This window comes from Nicotiana tomentosiformis, chromosome 12, assembly GCF_000390325.3.
Source record: "Nicotiana tomentosiformis chromosome 12, ASM39032v3, whole genome shotgun sequence".
Lineage (NCBI taxonomy): Eukaryota > Viridiplantae > Streptophyta > Magnoliopsida > Solanales > Solanaceae > Nicotiana > Nicotiana tomentosiformis.
In genome coordinates this window covers 20,779,509-20,788,999 of record NC_090823.1, presented here as the reverse complement: position 1 = coordinate 20,788,999, position 9,491 = coordinate 20,779,509, and the positions used below count along the sequence as shown (strand labels likewise).

The 9,491-nt window shown below is 40.6% G+C and overlaps 1 long non-coding RNA gene across 1 annotated transcript; it reads right to left on the bottom strand.

Moving 5' to 3' along the window:
* Positions 1-337: 337 nt before the first annotated feature.
* LOC104085043 (uncharacterized) lies at positions 338-2,455 on the bottom strand. The gene is made up of 2 exons (XR_683748.4): positions 2,021-2,455; positions 338-622 (listed from the first exon to the last, which is right to left on the bottom strand). It is a non-coding gene; the product is annotated as an uncharacterized lncRNA (long non-coding RNA).
* Positions 2,456-9,491: the final 7,036 nt, after the last annotated feature.

The following is a 9,491-nucleotide window of genomic DNA, read 5'->3' as shown; positions in this document are numbered from 1 at the left end:
AAACTGAGTTGGTGTCTATATCTATATACGTCTTTTTAGATCCATTAACAGAAGTCAACCTAACAATTAGAAACAGTGCCATGGGTCAAGCTTAATTTAGTTCAAAATTCCAACAGGTCATGTAGTAACAAGTGGCCTTAATTTGAAGCCCAATTTCGTATGACAAAAGAAACTTTAGTGCCTAGCGAACTCCAAAGCTTGTTGGCAGGCACAATTAGCAAGGCCAATAAAATCAATCATAATACATGGCCAAACATGCCATTGCAAAGTTAGCCACCTTTTGTGCAGATTAATATTTTAAACTAAATTCAGATTTGCATATGAGCAGAAAAGTCAATTATACGAATATCAAATAGCAAAGCTGGCATTCAAACCTCGAGACTACCAGATTCTGGTGTTTACAGTAGTGGTCATTTCAATTACAATTCTCAATGATGATAACATGGCATAAAGCTTTCTAATACATGCATAAATCAGTTAGGATAATATTGAGCCTAAAGCAAAATATATTTTGCTTTCAGCTTGAACCTCCATCCCACTCTTTGGTGTCAAAATTCACTGACTTGACCAATTAGTGGTCAGATCTGCAGATTACAGTCGTGTAGTCAGTGCCAACAACTTCCTTCATCACCAATAAACAACAAAAAAATTTTATTCCAGGCAGAGAGTAAAATGATCGCTTATGCAACAATGATCTCATTTCAGTATATTAACACATTAAACTGTTGACAACCACAGAAATTACAACAACAATTCTCACGGAATAACATTTACACTTATCGATAGAACATGATGTAACATAGGGAATATCAATCAATTTGGCAGCAATGAAACTAACAAAACATGAACAAATTTATACTATTATCATTCAAATAAATAAGGTTCAGGATATTTGATCAGAGGATACCTGGTTAACAGCAAAACACACAAAAGAAAATAGATCTCTTATTTATGGAGAAGAAATAAAAACCAGAACTAAAAGCTCAGCTACAGATTGATAAGCAGCAACAAATAGCAACTAATCAGCAGTAGACCACATAGTAAACCTCGATTTCCAGTCCAAAATTAACTTGAGAAACCAGAAGTTATTGAAGAGAACCAGCAAAATCTTAGAAACAGCTTCTAAAATCTTCTTCTTTTTTTTTACGGTTTAGGGAGTTTTGGATTTCAAGATCGGGAATTCAATTCTGAATTCCAGAATTTTGTTCTCAGCTTTTCTTTCAGGGAAGTATTGCATGGGTGAAGGGTGAGAGTGTATGAGAGTCCATGAGTGGTGTGTAGGGAGGGCATCTTTTATAACTGATTTTCTAGTTGTGCCTTCTGTTATTTCTTTTCTTTTTCAGTCCCTTTTCTATTTTTGTATTACTCTCTCAGCCCCAAATGCCCAACCCCTTTCACTTTTTAATTGTAAAATGACCCTTATTCTATCTTATAGAATCTTCTAAAATAGCTACAGAAAAAATATTCCTTTAGTCAATTCCCAACATATCCCCTTAGGCCCATGTTATTTACTCTTTCCTTCTTTTCTTTCTCTTAACTCCTTAACAGTCTAAAACCACTTACCCTAATTATGAAACAGGATTTCTGCATTGAACCAATAATTTAAACTAATATTTAGACAACAATTAAACTATTAAAAATAAAATCAAAACTCTTAACGACTGAACATATGCAAACTCAGCATCAAATTCGAAAGTCTATCAAACTAGCAAACAAATCAAAACTTGACAACTAAACATGGAAGTGGTCCAATTGATTATGCAAACCTATAAATACTCAACATAGGTAATTACTAACTAATTCAAAATTACCAATTAACTAAAGTTAAGCCAACAATTAGTGAACTATGAATCAACAACTAATTAAAACGAAAAAATGACAATTAAGACGATATGCAAACCTTAATTCATCTAGAACCTCATTCTGCATGACTGGACTTAATTGACGGACCAAATTCAAAGATGAATGAGGAGCCAAAAAGCTGAAAACAATAGAAAAGGGAGAAGAAAAAGGAGTATACCTATTAAGCTCAAAGTAAGTGACAGAAACGATCCTTGACCCGCTGGAGAAACAACATCAGAACGATTGGGGAGCAAATGACCGGTCAACGGTGGTTTGACCGGATTTCGACATCTTTGAAATGAACCGAAACTAATGTTAATCGATTATTCTCATTGAGAACAATTGATCAACGCAAGTCCCAGGTCAAATCGAGTCTTGAAACTAGTGAAAAATTGAACGGGGGCGGACTAGGGTTTTGGGTATTTCCTAAATCCTCTATTCAAAAAAAAACTGAAGGGTTCTAAGGGAAATGGGTAATATATTAGAAATGAGGAGGGAGAGGGAGTATAGAGTGATATTTTTTGGTGGTTTGGAGCTAGGCCGCCGCCGTAGGCAATTTCCGGCGGCGACGTTGGGCGGTGAGTGAGAGAGACGAGAAAGGGGGTGTTCTGGGAAGGGTTTTGGTGGGTAGGTGGGTCTGTTCTAACCATTTTAAGGGATATTGGGGTGAGTTCCCATCCGTTGGATTGCACAAGATGAAGGGCCAGGATTGTTTAGGCGAAAGACGACATTGTTTGGTTGTTGAAGAGGCTGGACCAGTTTTGAAGTGGACTGGGGCTAGTATTTGGCAATTGGGCCATTTAAATGTTGGCCCAGTTTGGTTTTGAAGCTCAAAACAACCCCTTCTCCTTTTTTCTTTCTCTTTCATTTTTAACCACTAATTAACTAACATAATATGTAAGACTTAAATTGCAAAATAAACCTATTCCTACTTTGTCTAACAATTAATTAATTAAGTTATGAATCATTAAACTAAGACTAATTGATTAATCAAAATAACTAATGAATTATTATTTTTGTGATTTTGTATTTAATAATGCAATTAACATGTGATTAAGATCTAAAAATACAAAGAGTAAAATATAAAATAATTTTGTCATTTTGATGATTTTAAAATGCTAATAAAAATGCACAAAACACAAATACACACAAAACAAAATCAAATAAAATATAGACAAATTCCTAAAACTTTCTAAAATAATTAAAAGCTAATTTGAAATATTTTTAGGAGTAATTTGACATTAGGGCAAAAATTACGTACTCACTAGAATATTCCTGGTTCACCACTAGTTGGTGGTTTTTCTAATATTGGTAGAGGAGGACCATGCAGGATGTGCAATGCTCAGCCAAGTGATACAGACGTGCGCGAAGAGTTGAAGGTTGTGAATGAGAAATTAGATAAGATGTTGAAGATCCTTGGGGAGATGCAAAATTAGAATGAGAGCCCTTCTAAAGTAGTTGAGTCACCTTGGTACGGAGTTACAAGATTGCAAAGAAGATTGAGGAATGCTTCAATTTCTGCAAGCTAGATGAGGAAGCTGAAACAGAGCAAGAAGAAGAAACTAAAGGTAGACGTACTCAAACCAATTTCGGAGGAAGATAAGAAACTATTCTATAAATGGTTTGACAAGAAGGAGAAGTTTCCCTAAAACTTCTTGACTGGAAGCTATGGTTGGAGGTTTTTCAAGCAGTTGTGCGCTGTTAAGTTCGTTTTAATTTTTGTAAGTCCCTTAATCACTGCGTGTATTTCTTTTTTTTAGTAGCTCCATATTTAACATACAATTTTTATAATATTTAGCATGTGGAGGAACTTTTGGCACTGATGCGTGTACGAAACATAAAACGTCCACACCTTTATGCCCATAGTCATGTTGTTATGGATGTTGCATTATGCAATAACATGTGCACTGCATGGGATAAGATCAAGGAGATTGCCAGTAAAGAGGGAAATGATTTGGACTTTTGTAAGACAGTTGATGTTTGTCAAGACTTGTGCCTTACACCCCTGATGCTATATCCTCAAGGAAGTATGCCAAAACATGGGGCTGTAGAGTGGTGGTGCAAGGCTAAGCTATTGTACTGTGTGTGGCAAATTGATAACAAGTATTTTGTGCTTTTTGTTTTTCACTTGGTGGAGGGTTTGATTTGAATTTACGATAGCAATATCAGTTTGTATGGAGATGGTAAACTACAAGAACCGGTACAACCCCTCGCACTCATGATGCCTAGGATTTCGATGAAAACTGGCCAATTTGCAGACTTAGGCCAAGATGTGCTTACCAAGAAATGGTCCTAGGAGCGTATTATAGATGTGCCAGCCATTCAGCAAGGGTAAATTAAATATGTCATCCATTATGTTTTACTCATTCTTCTAGTTTCTTTAATAATTAATTGTGCCTTTGTTTATTGTAGTAAAAGCAGTGGAGCATATGCAGTGAAGGTTATTGACTTTCTGCTAACTGATACGCCATTGGATCAGCTTAATAACAAGCGAATGAAGTTGTTCAGGGAAAACTTTGCAGCTGAAATCTTCAGGGGAAGGATGGACCCTTATTAGTTTTATAATTGAAATTTCAAGTTGTGTTGGTCATGGGACAAATTCATTTTGGGGCAACTTGTACTAATTTATGATATTTGCATCTACCTCTATGTAATGAAATTACTTTGCTGCTTATTAACTGTTGATGCTGTAATTTTTGTTTCCTTATGTCACGACCCAAACTAATCCCTATCGTGATGGCGCCTATCGTGGAACTAGGAAAACCGACTCATTTCCAAAACAAACCGATATTTTCATTTCAAAGATAATTTCAATGTTATTTAACACAAAAACCTTCGTAAAAGAGTTCCAATCAAAATAAAAATGCGGAAGAAAAAGTCCGACATCGGGGTGTCACTAGTCATGAGCATCTACTACAATCTATCTAACAATATCAAAACTAACTCAGTCTGGAAAATAGCTAAAGATAACTATAGGAAGATAAGAGGGAGAAGAGTAGGGCTGCGATCGCCAGGCAGCTACCTTGCTATCCCCGGGAAAATCTGCATTCAAAACAATCAACAACCGCTACCGTGTCCAGCTACACCTGGATCTGCACACAAAGTGCAGGGAGTAACGTGAGTATGCTAACTCAGTAAGTAACAACAATAAATAAAGTCTGAGCAATAGTAACGAGCAATAAAGCATATAACGTTCATATCAGAAAATCTCAGTAAAATACCACATGCATTTTAAACAACGAAATTTAAATCAAAACATCTCGTTTAAACCTAGTTCCAGTAAAAATCATTTAAAGATATTTTTTAATAGTTTTCAAACAGAGGAAAAGTGCAAAGGTGAGCAAAAATGATGAAATCATAAACAGCCCCTCGGGTAAAACATCACTCATATACAGCCCCTCGGGCAAACCTCACAGTCACTCGTGCCACTCGGGCATACCTCACAATCACTCTTGCCACTCGGGCATACCTCACAATCACTCATGCCTCCCAGTTACTCAGCACTCGGCACTCGCACTCAGTAGGTACCTGCGGTCACTGAGGGTGTGTACAGACTCCGGAGGGGCTCCTTCAGCCCAAGCGCTATATCAAGCCACATCATGGCATAATCACTCAGGCCCTCGGCCTATATCAAACATGTTGCGGCGTGCAGTCCGATCCCATAAATATGCAACATGCTGCAGCGTGCAGCCCGATACCATAAATATGCAACATGTTGCGGCGTGCAGCCCGATCCCATAAATATCCTCACAAATCAGGCCCTCGGCCTCACTCAGTCATAAATCTCTCAAGCCACTCGGGCATTTCAGTAAAAATAGGGCATTCAGCCCAAAACAACATTTATATGCATTAAAATAGAGTCATAAAACTGAGTTATGCAGTAAACAAGTATAACCATGACTGAGTATAGATTTTCAATCAAAAACAATGAGAGGATAGTAAGAAAAGGCCCCTAAGGGTCCAAACAGCACAAGCACAATGCCCAAACATGGCATTCAGCCCAATTTACAGAAACTCTTTCTAAAACATATAAGTATCATATAGTTTCAACAAAGTATGTAACTTTACAGTTGCTACGGGACGGATCAAGTCACAATCCCCAACAGTGCACGCCCACACGCCCGTCACCTAGCATGTGCGTCACTAAAAATAGTAGAATGATACAAAATCCGGGGTTTCGTACCCTCAGGACTTGATTTAAAATCGTTACTTACCTCAAACTGGTCAAATCTCTACCCCGCAATGCTCTTGCCTCTAGACTCGGCCTCCAAATGCTCCAAATATATTCATCATCAGTACAATGCCATCAATATACGCTAATGGAATGAATTTCACAAGAAAAGCTACAAAATTAGACCAAAATCCGAAATTAGCTCAAACCCGGCCCCCGAGCCCACGTCTCGAAATCCGACAAAATTTACAAAACTAGAAAGCTCATTCACTCACGAGTTTAACCATACCAAATTCATCATAATCCGACAACGTTTGGTCCTTCAAATCCTTAAATTACTCTCCAAATATTCCAAGCCCTAACCCCTCATTTTCACTAATTACATGATTAAACAACGGGAAATCACCATATATACGAGTATTAGGGCTCAAGCAACTTACCTCACTGATAGCCCTTGAATCACCCTTCAAAAATCACTCCAAAAGCTCCAAAAACCGACTTGAAAATGGTGGAAATGAACCAAATTCGCGAAGGGTTCTATTTATGGCTTCTGCCCAGGTTTTTCGCACCTGCGAAAAATTTCACGCTTCCGCGCCACCGCACCTACAGAAAAATCAATCACAGGTGCGGAACTCACTTAGGAGCTCAGCTTCCACATTTGCGGCCCAAAACCCCGCGCCTGCGAAGGCGCACCTGCGCGTTTCCTCCGCTTCTGCAAAACCTGCCCAGCATCCCCCTTTCCATATCTGCGCCCCAGGTTTCGCACATGCGGGCTCGCAGATGCGACCTCCAACTCGCATCTGCGCAACCTGCCTAGCCCAGCATTTCCCGCACCTGCGCACTCCCCACGCACACCAGCGGCCTCGCACATGCGACTCTTTCTTCCGCAGGTGCGAAAATAGCAGTAGCAGCAGCTTCAGCTGCATTTTCCAACTTCGACAAATCCGTTAACCACCCGGAATCACCCCGAGGCCCTCAGGACCTCAACCAAAAATACCAACAAGTCATATATCAACATACCAACTTGGTCGAACCTTCGAATCACTCAAAACAACATAAATTCATCAAATTACCCTCGGATTCAAGCCTAAGAAATTCTAAATTTCCAAATTCGGCAACCGATGCCGAAACCAACCAAACCACGTCTGAATGACCTCAAATTTTGCACACACATCACAAATGACACTACAAACCTACTCCAATTTCCAGAATTCCATTCCGACCCCGATATCAAATTTTTCACTGCCGACCGAAATTGCCAAATTTTCAATTTCGCCAATTCAAGTCTAATTCTACCACGAACCTCCAAATCACATTTCGGATGCACTCCTAAGTCTAAAATCACCTAACGGAGCTAACGGAACCATCAGAATTCAAATCCGAGATTGTTTACACATAGGTCAACCTCCAGTTGACTTTTCTAACTTAAGTTTCTACTTAAGAGACTAAGTGTCTCAATTCACTTTGAAACCACTCCGGTCCCAAACCAACTAACCCGATATAACATAATGTAGCTGAATAACACAAAAAATAAGTAGAAATGGGGAAAACGGGGCTATAACTCTCGAAACGACCGGCCGTGTCATTACATCCTCCCCCTTTTAAACATCCGTTCGTCCTTGAACTGGTCTAGAAACATACCTGGAGTCTCGAATAGACGTGGATATCTGCTCCACTTCTCCCGCTCAGTCTCCTAGGTGGCCTCCTCCACAGGCTGACCTCTCTATTGCACCTTCACTGAAGCTATATCCTTTGACCTCAACCTTCGAACCTGCCGATCTAAAATAGCCACCGGCTCCACATCATAAGTCATATCACCCTCCAACTAAATCGTGCTGAAATCCAAAACATGGGATAGATCTCTAATATACTTCCGGAGCATGGAAACATAAAACACTGGATGCACATTCGACAAGCTGGGTGGCAAGGCAAGCTTATAAGCCACCTCCCATATCCTTTGAAGCACCTCAAAAGGCCCAATGAACCGGGGGCTAAACTTGCCCCTCTTCCCAAACCTCATAACACCCTTCACGGGTGATACCTTCAGCAAAACCTTCTCCCCAACCATAAAAGACACATCACGGACCTTCCTATCCGCGTAGCTCTTCTGCCTAGACTGCGCCGTGCGAAGCCATTCCTGAATCAATTTCACCTTATCTAATGCGTCCTGGACCAAGTCTGTACCTAAGAGCCTAGCCTCACCCGACTCAAACCATCCAACCGAAGATCTACACCTCCTCCCATATAAAGCCTCGTACGGAGCCATCTGAATACTCGATTGATAACTGTTGTTATATGCAAACTCCGCGAGTGGTAGAAACTGGTCCCATGAACCCCCAAAGTCAATGACACAAGCACACAACATGTCCTCCAATATCTGAATAGTGTGCTCGGACTGCCCGTCCATCTGAGGGTGAAAAGTTGTGCTCAACTCAACCTGAGTACCCAACTCTCACTGCATGGCCCTCCAAAACTGCGATGTAAACTGAGTGCCCCTATCTGAAATGATGGAAACTGGGACACCACGCAGGCGAACGATCTCTCGGATGTAAATCTCAGCCAACCGCTCTGAAGAGTAAGTAGTACCAACTGGAATGAAGTGTGCGGACTTGGTCAGCCGATCCACAATAACCTAAATAGCATCAAACTTCCTCGAAGTTCGTGGGAGCCCAACTACAAAGTCCATGGTGATACGCTCCCACTTCTACTCTGGGATCTCTAATCTCTGAAGCAAGCCACCCGGTCTCTGATGCTTATACTTAACCTGCTGACAGTTGAGACACCGAGCCACAAACCCAACTATATCCTTCTTCATCTGCCTCCACCAATAGTGCTGCCTCAAATCCTGGTACATCTTCACGGTACCCCAAACTCTCTGCCCGGCGACTCAAAGCATCGGCCACCATATTGGCCTTCCCCGGATGGTACAAAATAGTGATATCATAGTCCTTAAGAAGCTCCAACCATCTTCGCTGACGCAAATTAAGATCCTTCTGCTTTAACAGATACTACAGACTCTGGTGATCAGTATAGATCTCACAATGAACCCCATACAAATAATGGCGCCAAATCTTCAAGGCGTGAACAATGGCTGCTAACTCAAGATCATGGACAAGATAGTTCTTTTCATGGGTCTTCAACTGGCGTGAGGCATAGGCGATCACCCTACCCTCCTGCAACAAAACACAACCAATGCCTATCCTCGAGGCATCACAATACACGGTGTAAGAACCTGAAGCTGATGGCAGAACTAACACTAGAGTTGTGGTCAAAGCAGTATTGAGCTTCTGAAAGCTCTCCTCACACTCATTTGACCACCTGAATGGAGCACCCTTTTAGGTCAATTTGGTCAAGGGCAATGCAATAGATGAAAATCCATCCACAAAGCGACGGTAGTAACCCGCCAAACCAAGAAAGCTCCTAATCTCCGTGGATGAGGATGGTATGGGCCAACTCTGCACCGCCTCTATCTTCTTCG